General features: G+C 48.1%; 1 protein-coding gene across 17 annotated transcripts in view; it reads left to right on the top strand.

The window, feature by feature from the left end:
• Positions 1–12,767, top strand: part of PTPRF (protein tyrosine phosphatase receptor type F) — a 343,225-nt gene that overhangs the window by 266,123 nt on the left and 64,335 nt on the right. The gene's annotated exons all lie outside the window — the stretch shown is intronic.

Here is a 12,767-nt window from a genome sequence, read left to right as displayed (position 1 = left end):
ATATTTTCAGCATGCCAGAAAAACTAGCTTTTACATCAGGATGGTCTCTTGCCAGTTCTCTTTTTCTACATAGAAGCTGTTTTGAGTTAGCCCTGAAAAAGGCAAAGGCTAAGATCTTCTGTACCCTGTCTGTTAATTTCAGCAAGAAAAAAGTGCTGCTTCATATGAAGCTCTGTATAACTGGAGCCACTGGTTAGGAACCCCTGACAAGTGTGGTTATGGATTTTGCCAAGGAAAGAAAGAAGGTTCTTGTGCAGGTGCAAGCATTATTTGCTAGGAAGTTAGAAACAGATTTTGTTTTCACATAGTAAACCAACTGTCTAATAATAAAATCTCATCTTCATTTCTTCCTCTCTCTGTTTTGAAGAAAGAAAATACAATACAAAAACCAACGCATTGGTTGGTATGGGAAGAGGACATGAGCGTGAACAAGTCTTCACATGATGTGTGTTTGCTTCTCTTTGCTTCTAAGGGTGTCTTCTGGCATTGTTGTCTTTGCTTGTTCTGGGGGACTGCTTTTCTGTTTTGCAGCCTAATTTGGATTATGGGAGTCTTTGGAAGACTGAAGGATCCAGTTAAACATATTCAGAAGATGAAGCTGTGTCTGTGCAGCGGAATCATTCATTTCACTCTCACAATGTAATTGCGTATGATTTTAAACTCCCTCTATTCTTCCATGTTCATTTTTCAGGCAAGCTGTGCTAAAACTCATCCCAGATTGTCCCTTTGCACTCTGAGGGAAAGGATCCTGTCTACCATGTTGGCTGTTGTTGCGTAGGTCTATGTGGGTACCCAGCGTTCGTCTGCAGCGTTTGGGGATGGTTTGTTTCCTGTGGCACACTCAGATTCTTGGTGCTGTGTTTCCTAGAGCAGTGTGGCTGGAAATAGGCACGGCAACTTCAAGGAATAGAAAAAGCTCCTCTTGCAATGTTCTGATTTCTTACTAACGAATGCTCTTTGTTTAGCGAGTGAGTCCTGTAAGTCTGAGGGATGTACTGAGTCTTACACCTGAGTCGCTGCTCAGCAAGGTTCACCTCTCCATGTTGGGCTGAGCATGGGCCTTGGGTAATTGGCACATGGGAGAGGATCCTGACATTCACTGGAGAGCATGTTCTTAGACATATGCCTCGCTGTTAACCACCATTTTCTTACACATAAATTTCTGGAACAAGCTTTTTTATTGCACATAATCTTTACAATGTCAGTCTCTAGCCTGTGTGATCCTGATAAAGCTCCACTGTATATTTAAGACCGGGTACCCCATAAATTACTATTGCATGAAATTCTGTGCGTGCTGGGGCCTAGCTAGTATTTATGCCTACATCTTGTGCTTACAGTTTATGATAGCTAATGTTGTACAGAAAATACCCTGTCGTTGCTCTGATAGCTAATGACTGCAAAAAGTTAGTCAAGTCAACAGGGTGTTTTATTTCTTTAACGAGAAAGGGGAAAATGGAAATACCTTCCTTTCTGACATCTGGGATGTAGAACAAAGAACCCTTGGTGTCTTTTTCTCTTGTGATTGTCCTACAGCGTTGTCATTAGAAGGATCGGTGACATCCAGTAGAGCCTTTAGGAAGTGCCTGCAACTTTACTGCAGAAGACATTAATTAATGCTAAATTACAGCGGAAATTAAGTGCGTCTGCTGCACCACCACCACACAGTGGTTTCGTAATGATTGACCTCATTGTGGCCAATACCCAGGAAGTTGGGCACTTTCTGGGAAAGCAAGGCTGAGCGCGCTGCTCTGCAGGTCTGAGCAGCAACACTAATTTCCACCCTCTGTAATTCTCAGGAGCACTTGTACCCGCTCTCCTTTACAGCCTCTTGTTTTATTAATAGTTCAAATGTTTGTTTGTCTCTTTGACTCTTGGGGTTTGTGTTTTTGATCGTGTCCTCCCCTTTCCGAGCCTCCCAGGTAATCCTTTGTGGGTGTGCTGAGCTGGAAAGCACATTAGCATCTTTATCATACTTTTCACACTAACAAAGGAAGATTCTGGTGGCGTAGAAGGAGCATCCAGGCACCGCTCAGGGCTTCCTGTATCAATGAAAGAACAGGAGGAGGAAGGAGCCGGGTACACCAGCACCTCATCTCTGTGAATCCTTCAGAGCCAGCACTTCTGCACAGATGGACTTCATTAAAAGTTAAAACATTTCCACACCAGGGATTTGTAAAGGAAAATGGATGCATTTTCCTTGAAGCTATTATTTTCATCTTACTAAGTGTGCTGGAAAGCAACCCTCAGAAGCTGCCTGTTTCGGGACTGACAGGTCTATCTGCTGCTGCAGAGCGGGGACGGGGCTGGGAGCAGCACTGTGAGTGGGCTCCTTCCTGCTGCTGCCCTGCAGCCTCAGGCATGCAGGGTAGAAGGAAACATTGGAGGAGCAAGGACAGAATGAAAGCCAAGGGCAGAGAGCATGCCAGGCCACAGTGGCTGTCTGTGGAAGGGCAGCGACGTGTTCCCAGCCTGCCCTGCCAGCACAGGCATGCTTGTCGTGGATGTTTTTCCCTCTACAAAGAAGCACTAATCCAGTGGTGGTCCGTGGCTACATGTACCACAGTATCTCATAACAGTGATTAGATTTGGGACTGATGGTGCTGCAGGGAGAGCAGAAGGGAATAGAAACATATGGAAGATGATTCCTCTAATCCACAGAGCTTACTGTCTAATTTAGCAGCAAAAATCCTAGAAGTTGATTCAAGACATACAAGAAATTGATTTAAGTGTGGAAGGGAGAGTGGGCCTTGCATGGAGAAAAGGTAGTGTCATCTCATTGTGGTCGCTGGGAGTAAAGAATAATGCCACCGATTCATGTGGGCCATTGGGTTTTTCTGAATACATTTCACTCTTCGTTTGCCTTCGTCTTCAGGGACATTTGCACAAAGAGGAGTGTTTTCAGCTTAAGGCCTGGCCCTGTGACATTCCTGTGAAGGCAGTGGCCTCTATGGATCTCTTTTCCCATATGAAAGGTTTTTTTCTGCCCTTTGCTTTCTCTGTCTGTGGCGTTATTGTTTGTTCAGTGAAGGAGATGAGCTGAAGGACTGTGTGTAAGAAAAACCATACAAAACTCTGTGGGGTTTGCAAGCTGTGTTCCCCAACCTTGCATGCAAGCATACAACAGTGAGCAGTATCTGCTATTACAATAGTCCTTACAGGAGTAGTGACCACATACTTAAACGAGAAAGCTGTTTCCCACTTTTCACTTCTAGATGCTGCTTTCCAGCCTCCAAGGCAGCTGCACAGCTGCTTGTAAAGAAAAGACAATTTAAAACTGAAGTGTCTCCTCAGTCCCCAGATCACAAAGCAGTATATGAGATTGCCGTAAATAGAAATGGTTTTACTACAAAAATCTGTGCTTTCTCAATCAGCCTTTTGAAAGGCCAGGCTGGTATCTCATGTGGCAGCAGGGAAACGTGTTGGAGTCTGAAGTTTGATTCTCCAGTTTTCACTGAGGAGCCGTCACCCAACACGAGCCAAGAGCTGCAGCTCCGTCCCCAGCAGTGGTTCTCTGCCCTCGGCAGGGTTTTGCACCGGGAGCTCACTGCGATGGCCACTTGCAGCTGTGTGATGCTTGCTGCAGAGGGGACCTTGTGTAAATAATAATTCTGAATGACTGACACTGGCCTGGAGCAACAAGACTTGGAGCCTTCAAAAAGGACATTTTGTGCTTATGTAATATTATAACAGCTAAAATAGCAACGGCAGACAAAGCTTGAGGGTATTGCTGGAAGAATAAAAGCTGAGAGCGGTGGTGAGAGCAGAGCTGGAAATGCCTGAGAAGTGGCTGGGTAACAGAACACATTTGTTCCCAGCCCTGCCCTCCTGGCAGAGCTCTGCTAAGCCACCCTATCAGCTCAGATGGATGACAGTCCCTGAGCAGTGAGAGGCACTGCTGGAGCTCCAGGGCCCAGCAGCCAGCAGTGAGGAGCAGGACCAGCGAGGGGACACCTGGTGACAGGCTGAATCCACCCGGATGACCCAGACTGCTGCTTCGGACAGCCTCTGCCCTGCACCATCAGAAGGCAAATCAGTCTGCACCAGAGGTCACAGAGCAACCACCCCTAAGCTACTGGCGTGTGGCTGGGAAGGGCCATGGGTCTGAAGGGCTGTGATCTCCGTATGTATTCTCTGTGCAGCCCTGACCTCAAGGTGATACTATGACAGAGCCATCTGACACAGAGCAATGACCCCTCAATGAAGAAAGCGTGCTCCTTTTTATGGGATCTCAGTATTTTTAACTCTTCTATCTCTGGGCACTGCTCCTCGCTGAAGCTACTGCTCTCATCAAAGTCATAGCAGCTGTACTTCAGGCAGAGGCATCTTTATTCCTTGCAAAGTCTTTCGGTGGTTAACAGTGAAATGCAAGGCTCAAGCCTAATTATTTGTAAAATGACCTTTATGGAAAACAGAAGAAGACTTGCTGGTGGCTCGGTGCCTGACAGCACAATACAGAAATGGATTTGGAAGCCTGTTTCCCCCTCCTTACTGCATGGTCTGCATAGACATCTGTGGAACAATTAGGTCTGCGTGTCTGTGCCGACTCAATGTCCACCCCCTCCCCTTTCATATCCCCTTGCACAGAGGGCTAGGAGATCCATCTCTGGCGCTCTGTGATTTTCTGCTCTTAATTGAATTCATGGTGCATGTGTGTGCGCTCTGAATGGCAAGGGATGTTTGGGCGACCTGAGCATCCTGTCTGTCTCCGGAATGGAATATACTCATCACTGTGGCAGGAGCACATTGTTATTGTGTGTAATGGGAGGTTGTCTTATTCTCATGTAATCTGGCGTAAAAAAAGGCAATCTGTCCTTTTGTTCCTCTAGACCTTTAAAAGCTGTAAAAAATAAAATCTGATTTATGTGGAGTCCTTGAGACACAAGATGTGCTTTTAGCGATAAGCAGGAACAGGTTCATCCCCCTCTGGGTTTTTGTTCACCTCTATGTCTTTTGGATTCCAGAGTGGCTGGGTTTGCCTTTATATTAGCATCTTGCATAGCACCAGAGGGATTTCAGCACAGGGCAGATGCTGTCAGCTCCCAGCAGAATTGCAGAGCCAATTGAGATAATGAACTTTCTTGTTGCCTTCAGGAAAGTATTAGTTTCCCCTTCTGAAAAGCTTTAGAAACATGTTCCTTTGTTTGGGCTAGCTATCTAAACTCTGACTTGTGCATTCACAACCTGGCCATAGCCCCTGCCTTGTTTCAGGGAGCTGATGCCCGAGAATTCACAAAGCAAAGCTCCCCATAAGCCCAAGCTTATTCTTTCTGCAACGAGCAGCTGTGGTTAGAGTATTGCTGCTGCTGCAGAAAATGAGCGTGTCTGCAGCCCAGTAAAAGCCAAAGGCAATCAGTGTGAGGATTTCTGTCTGCAGAGCACTGGAGCCACCTGACAGTCAGGACTGGCAGACGTGTCTCTGACACAGCCTTGCTCCTTGCTGCTGTGCTGCTTTCACCTTCTGGGGCAGCCTGTCCTCTGTTGGCACTTCTGCTATGCCATCGCTTGCTTTGCCGCACGCAGACCTGTGTGTTCGGGTGATGAGCCAGGCAGCCCAGGTTTGTGAGCAGGGTGGGCTGGGGGGGCAATTCCAGCCTTAACCCTCCACCATGCCCACGTGAGGGGCAGGTGCCTCTTGCTGTCACTGCTCAGAGCCCTTTGTTTGTTGGGGAAAGGAAGAAAGGGAAAGAAATAGACACCACCAACAAAAAGACCAACAGCCTGTTGGTAAAACATGCCTTTTAGCTTAGGAATGACATGGATGGAGAACTGGAGATAAGACAGAATGTGAATGGGATCTGTAAGGAGACGAAACTTTCGATTTACCATTTATCAGGTTCATCTGAGATAAAGCAGCAGCTGCTTAAGCATAAAGTGAAGGGAATGGAGCGAGAACTTTCTGCCCAGGTGTTTCCTCTCTCCTTACAGCTGCTCCAAAATGCCCTGTTACTGGCTTTTATTCCCCATAAGCCACAAATATAATTAGAGATTAAGAGATAATCCGGCAATTAGTGACGAATAGCAGGCCCCAAACCCGTTCCAGTTTGACAGACCGGAAAGTAATCTGTTTGAATTAGCGTGTTTCACATGTGTCTCCTCGCCTTTCCAACTCTAAGCTCAAGTGTCAACACGCTGGGCAAGCTGGAGCTGTGTGTGCTGAGCAGGGCGGTCCCACCGGGCTCCCTGGGGCAGCAGCACCCGTAGCATGGACATCCTTCTGGTGGGGCTGCCTGTTCCACGGCTGCTGGAGCACCATACCCTGGGCTCATGCCCTCAGTCAGCCTCTCACCCTTCAGTCACACAGTCCCAGTGAGCGGAGCAGGTTGGTCCCCCTGGCTTGAAGCAATCAAAACAACTGTTCTGCTGTTCTCTTCCAAGCTCCGTTGCACTTCACAGGCCACGCTTGTAGCTGTTATTGGCAGTTTGTTGCCTGGTCTGTACCGTGTCAGTGTTGGTTAAAATCTTGTCCTCTAATCGCAGGAAATGGCTGACTGTCCTGTGCACTGTATGATGCCACATGCTGTTCTCTCATTTGCAGCTGGAAAGCAAATTCCTCCCCCCACCTCCTCCTTCTCCCGTCAGAAATGTGACTCATAAGCAGTCTTTAACTATCAAATCCACTTCTGTATTCTCTCAGCGAGGGTTCAATTACAACTGATACGCCATAGATCCATAGTTGGAGTGAGGTCACTCCTGCTAAAGAAATAAGATCTCCCTTGTCGATGAGGAAAATGCAACTAACCTTCTACTGTCTCTCCCGCAGGAACAAAATCTGGGATCTGCTCAATTCTCTCTGGGTGTCTTTGTCCTGATTTCTTGTCTGTCTCTCACTCGCAGCAAAGGGTACCACTGAGGCTCTCCCGAAAGTGAGCCCAGCCGAGCCTGCGCATGCCTGTAACTTGCCTAATATCTCTCTGCTATGTGTAGCTCTTTGTTTGGAGAGCGGGAGCAGCTCTTCATGGTAGAAGATTTTCCATCCACCACTTGGAGTTTTTCTTTCACACTTGATACAATTCGGATCGACATGCTTTTCCTAGTGTGTGGTCAACGGGTTTAAAGTGCCTTTGCCATCATCTTGATAGCCGGAGTGGGTGCGTGGGAGCGTGTCCGTCCGTGTGATGGCTGGAGTCCCTTGCTGTGTGTGTTTTGCACGTGTCTGTGCTTCCAGCACCTGGCCCAGCGCGGGGCCGCCCCGAAGCTCCCTCCATGTGAGTAAGCGTGGGTCCCTCCGCCCGGGGCTGGCAGTGGGGCACAGGGGCCGGCCCTGCTCCGGGCCAGAGCGGTGCAAGAGTGGCTCGCTCCTGTCCCTGGCACAGAGCGGCCTGTGTGCACGGTGGGAAGTCGTGGCTGACCTCTGTAGTCTTGTCTTGTCGTTTCAGTGGTGTGCAGACAGATGAAGCTTGGCCTGTTTTTACTCTCTGTGTTTTTCCTTGTCTTTTTTTATTCCCTCCTCATCTTCATCGCACTCTGCCATCAAACAAAACAAACTTTCATCTCTCAGATCAGCGAGAAGGTTGGTCCTTTTCACTTCTTATCCACCTACAGTACGCCACGTCAGATGGGACTTTTCCAGTAGGGAGAGGAGAGCCATCCCCAAAAGGGGAAGGGGCCCTGCAGACTCTGGCTCCCTTCCAGGCACGGCCACAGTGTGCCCGATGAAATCTGCTTACTGTTTGCTGTGACTCTGGTGATGGCATTGATACGTTGCTTGCATGTCTTTGTTGCTTGAGTTTTAAAATGCACAGAATACATTTTCCATGCAAATACCAGCCAGGATGTTTTTTTTTCAAAGGTAGGGTGGGAGTAAGTGCATGCTGCTGTATGTGGGGTCCTTCTCTAACCCACTGCCTCTGCTAGGTGCCTACCTAATACCTCTAAACTGCTGCTGCTTTCTGGCCAGAGATCATGAGCAGACTTTGGAAGTCAGAGTAGCTCCAGCCCTTCACAAGTTCTAGGGGGAGCAGGTCCTTCAGTTCCTCATGTGGCTTTAAGAGTTTTGACTTTCTCAGAGGGAGTAAAACTTGGCTTTGGTCTCAGCTGGAGAAGGACCTGCTCCTCCAGCTGCCCTCCTGCTGTCCCCATGCAGGCGGTGGCCAGCTCCCAGCTCTCTGTGTTGGCCAAGGTCCTTTGCGTGTGTGGTGCCAGGGCAGTGTTTCCTGTCTTCTCATCCCTGGGGTTGGGTCTTGCTATTGCTGGTAGGTGAGCAGGGAACTCAGGAGTGGCCTCAGCTGTTCTGGGATGGCCCAGGGAGGCCTTTGGTGGCCTGCAGAGGAGCTCAAGAGATATCTCCCTCACTGAGGTGCCACGTGGATCCATCTGCACGTGCTGGAAAAGAGAGAGATGCTCAGATGGCCATGTGTCCCAGGGTTGCTCCTGGGTAGCACGGTGGGACTCCCTGGCTCCCCACACACGCGCCATCAGGCAGCTGTGTGAGTTGATCTTATAATCATCACTGGAACAAGTTTTAACAAGTTGTCATAGCAGTTGTTCCACTACGCTGCCTTCACTCTGCCTGGAACGTGCTCTCATTTAGATTGTACAGAGACATAGGGCCCTTGTTGTTTACCAACTAAAAATAGATTTCACGGAGGATAAAATTACCTGGGTCCAAGACAACGATGGAAAATGAGAGCAAGGAGGAAAAGGAAAGAAATTAAAACCAAAGCCTAAAGCCTCCCAGATTTCAGTGCGTTTGGAGCGCTGCTGTGATGGCTCAGGTGCCTCTGGAGAACAAACCTCTGACAGGGCACTGGATGGTTTGGCTGCATGCTTCAGTGGAGGGGAGGCAGCCCAGAATGGATATAAGCCAGCAGGAGCAGGTAATTTCCCATTCCTTTTGTCGACCCTTCCTTCCCACCCCACCAAAAATAGCCAGGTACGCAAATATTTAATATGAAGATAGAAATTAGTTTCTAAATATTCCAATGGGATTTGCCGTACTTATAATTTGTTTGGTGCTGATAATTGCATCTTATGTTTTTTCAGCTTTACTTAAAACTGTGTACTGCTCACCCATGCATTTAATTATTGCTCTGTGAGTGCTACAAGGTTATTTATTAACGAGTTATTTTATCTTGATACAGTGGATCCTTTCTCTTACTCTCCTCCTTAATGTTGTGTTATTTTCATCAGAGAAATTTCAGAGAGTGAATGCAAATTGCACAGCTCCACAATCTTGCTCTTCCCTACTTTGCTATTAGTATGTCAGTATGCTGAATGCTGATGTGTCTCCAGTGCTGCACCACTGTAATGATATATCCTCTTTTATATGTGGTTGTCAGCACAAATAATTAGACCTAAAAGTTATAGCTGAAATATAATCCAAAAATGGCAAGGCCCTGTTTTGGAAATTGTCTATAAAATGTCAGCACTCAAGGATGCATTGGGAGCATAAATAGTACAGCATTGTTTGAGCACAAGATTAGACTGTAAATGCATTTTTTCTGGTTCCAATTTTTCCTCTCCTGCTGTTGATTCTGTCAATAGATTGTGAGACACCAACAACCGCCTTTCCATTTGAAGTCCTTCCTTAAAATGATGACACTAGGGAGAGATGAAAGGTGTCTGTAGATGAGTAAACCGTGGAGACTTACGATCGTGGTTGAGGATATCTCTTAAATTCATTCCTTCCCAACTTGGAGGAGGCATTGCTGAGTAGAGCAGGAGTTTGGGGCAAAGTGGAAGTGTGGCTGGGCTGAGAGCACTGTGCACCATGCATCATCCTGCTCACCCAGCCCTCTTTTAGAGCAGAGCTCAGGTGGCTTGTCCTTGGGTCAGAGGAGGAGCAGAAGGGGGGAGACAGCAGTGCCATGCATCTCTGCAAGCTGGAGTCAGGGGTGTTAGCATTGTCATTTGCTCAGCTCCACTGTGGCCAAGACAGCCAGCAGGGAGAAGCAGCTTGGTTTCCCCTTCCCTAGCAGCATCATGCTGTTTCAGAAGCATGGGCATGCCTTCCTGGTGCTGCTGTGTTTCCTTGCTGCATGCCAGCAGTGTCTCAGCATGCCAGAGGGGCTGACAGCACCAGCCTGAGAGCCTTGATCACTGGCATCTGTAGCTCAGAACCTCCACTCCTTGCAGACAGCAGCAGGGAGAGGGTTCCTGGCTCCCTGGAGGGGGGAGAGGGTAACGTCACTCTCAGCGGGAACCTGAGATCTTAGAAAGCAGCCACTCCTGTGGTGAAAGGAGCCAGGCAATCGATTGGTGCTCTTTGCTCTCAAGGCAAGAAGTGTGCATGTTAATGCATGCTGAATTATTAACGCTTCTCAGTCTCAACCTTTGTGGCTGATGTGTTGCCTGCTGCCCTCCATCCTCACTGCACTGTCCCCAGCGAGCAGGACCCCATCTCCTTGCCATCCTTCTTCCCTGCCCTCTGGGATCCGGGCACAGGCTCAGGTTGCACAGCGCTGGTTCCACTTCGGTTTCTCTGCGAGCACTGTCTGCACAGCACAGCAGCATGGAGCTCTCACACCGCCTGTGCTTGGGGTGAATGTCAGCGAATCTCACTTTTGACAGTCTGCTGGTTTAACCAAACCTCTGAGTTACGCTATTGTCCGTCGAAATTGTTCTAATATTCACAGTAATTTTCCCTGTGCTGCTCTTGCAAAGCCTCCAATCCTCCTCCTCAGATCCTGATCCAAAAAGATGATGAAAAAATAAAAATAAAATTGTAAATTTTAATTAAAAGGGAAAATTCATTGCTGCAATAAATGAAGAACAACAAAATTTCCAGCAGCCTTTAAGGTGGCTCCATGGGCTTTGCTTGCCCATAGATTTGACTTGTAAATTGGACAGAAATTCTGAAGAACGCCGCCGTTTGAGAGGTTATACTTATTTACATTATTAGCAGACTCCTGTGTTAGAAAAGCAAGAGACTTAAAGCACTGGCTTGAGCCAGAGGAATGTGTTGACGGTGCTCTGCAAGCTGCTGTGTGAGCTCTGCCAGCTCTCACTATAGCTAACTGACAGCATCTCCCCTCTCCCTCCGCACTGGCTGGGGTGAGAAGCTGCCATTCATCCCCCCGCGAGAATGGGAGGCCTGCAGAGCCCGTACCTTCCTCTGAATATACTCCTGCCAGTACAGGAGGACGCTGCACTGACTGGACTCAGCATGTCCCCAGGAGGGTTCTGAGAGCCCATGTGGGTTGTGCTGCCTCTGGTCTCACAGGGATGGGAGACAAAACCTGCTGGTGTAAGCTGGCCTCTAGCTTTCCTGCATGGCGTCCAGTTCTCGACCTCTGCACGTGAGTTACTGTGCTCTGTCCCTGCACATCTGTAGTGCTGCTTTCTCTCTGACTCCCACGGCCTCTGGCACCTGCTTGCCTGGTGCATGTGCATGAGCGCCCTGTGTCCACCTCTGTCTCTGTCCTCAAAGTTTGCTCTTTTTTTTGTGTTCATACAGCATGGGGTGGGGGGTGGTTGTGGTCCTTGGATGGGGACGGAATTTGAACAGCTGAAATAATTCGACGCCATATTCATTGGAAAATGAGAGCTGACTCTTAACAAACATGCTGGGATGCTTTGGTTGGAAATACACACCATCATGTTAAACCATTGCCATGTCCATCAGGTTAACTCTGTATTCTCATGACTGGGTAGCACCTGAGTACGCTTTCAGTTCTGTCTCATTCGGGGAGCGCTGCCCCGTCAGTCAGGTAACACCTCACTGGCAATCATTCATGTAGCCACTGATTTCAGATTTAATAATTGATTAAAAGAAACAACCAGCAAGACTTTGGATTTGGATTTAGACATTTAAAAAAAAAAACAAAAAGACAAGAAAAGCAAGTATCCTTCTCCTGGCTGGAAGGAGCTAATGAGCCCTGTTTTGTCACTGAGACGTGTAGTACACACACAGTGTTGACAGCATTGTCTAATTTATCACGAAGTTTTAACACTGTTGTTCATACTAGCGTGGGGGTTTCGTCTTCAGTCTATTTCTGCAAGCTTGTTGGTTTGGGGATGAATCATCAAAGGGAGAGCTAGCGAGGTTAGATTTGGGGACAGTCATCTCAGCAAGTGGCACAGCGTCCTCCGCGGCTCACAGGGCTGGTGGCAGCCTCCTCATCCACAGAGAAATGATGGGTCTGAACTGGCAGAACTGAGCCCCTGGGGCCAGCAGTGCATTGCCCCACATCTGCCTTCCACCAGTGCTTGGCTGGCCTCACTGGAGGAGCCAAACAGCAGGGAAAGGCCCCTCCAGAGCCAGCCCAGCAGACAGCAGCCCTCCCTCAGGACCACTCTTTGGCAGAGGAGGCTACAGCAGAGCAGGGTGCTGGGCAGGACACGTTGGAGCAGTTTCCCTTTTTAAACTACAGACCAAAGTGAGCTTGCACAGAGGAGACAAAAGATTTACCGAGCGCAGTGGTTTCTCTACCTTTGCTTAAATAGCCCCATAACACTAACCCTGGAGAAGGGGCCTCATTTCTCAGTGTCAGTTTCCTGACGGGAATGCATATGGCAGGCAGCTTTAGAGCTTTATTGTAGCTGAGAGTTGCTTACAAATAAGTCTTGAATGAAATACCAATGAAATACCTAGCAAGGGATTGATATGAAGAGAAGCTATACAGTGAAATAAGGAGGAATACATCTCCCAAAGCACTGCCACAGAGGTTGGGATGGTTCTGCCAGCCCAGCTCCCTTCTGTCAAAATGGATATGAACTCACATCTGTCAAGATTAGTTCTCTCCTGCCCAGCAAGGTGATCTGTTCAGACCCTGACAATGTCATGCATCTCTGGTGACTGTTTTTTCTGAGCCAAGGTAGAACTTGAG

The sequence above is a fragment of the Lagopus muta genome, chromosome 5 (genome assembly GCF_023343835.1).
Source record: "Lagopus muta isolate bLagMut1 chromosome 5, bLagMut1 primary, whole genome shotgun sequence".
NCBI classification, from domain to species: domain Eukaryota; kingdom Metazoa; phylum Chordata; class Aves; order Galliformes; family Phasianidae; genus Lagopus; species Lagopus muta.
This window is presented reverse-complemented; position numbering and strand designations above follow the sequence as displayed.